The sequence below is a fragment of the Thamnophis elegans genome, chromosome 7, assembly GCF_009769535.1.
Source record: "Thamnophis elegans isolate rThaEle1 chromosome 7, rThaEle1.pri, whole genome shotgun sequence".
In the NCBI taxonomy this organism is placed as follows: domain Eukaryota; kingdom Metazoa; phylum Chordata; class Lepidosauria; order Squamata; family Colubridae; genus Thamnophis; species Thamnophis elegans.
The window spans coordinates 71710332-71710955 of NC_045547.1; positions in this window are offsets into that span (position 1 = coordinate 71710332).

Consider the following 624-nt stretch of genomic DNA (forward strand, 5'->3'; position numbering starts at 1 on the left):
TCAGCGAATGGGCTCCGGGGGCGATGATGTAATGCGGCGAGGAGGAGGGATGAGGCCGCCGCCGCCGCCGCCGCCGCGGCACAGCGGAGCCGAAGCCCGCCCGGCTTAACCCTCGGCGTGCCTGGCGTCTCTCGCCGCCTTAGCTGCTCCCTTGCCTGGCGCCAGGCTCGCTCGGGGTCCGGAAGCGAAGTGGGTTGGGCGACCTTCCTTTGGGAGATGCTCAGTGAACAGTAACAGAGTTGGAAGGGACCTTGGAGGTCATCTAACCCAACCCCCCCGCTCACGAAGGAAACCTATACTAGGGATTCCAACTGCCGACCCTTTGTGATCGACAAGCAGGGCGCCTTAGCCACGGAGGTTACTAGCTCAGGAGCAGCCCCGCCGAGAACCCGTGTTGCACGTAAGCCGGGTTCACACGACTCTCATCTGAAGCTTCCCTCGGATCGAATCTAAACGCCACTTCCCGCGAACTGGGAAGAGCGTGCTCTTATGAACGCTTCCAGGTGGCAGCAAAATCGGGATCATCTGTCACTGAATCCATCCCCCCTCCCCAGCAAAAAGGCTCTCTGACCAACCTATCTTTGTGTTGCAGTCCATTCTCACAATACTTGTCTAGTCCCGACA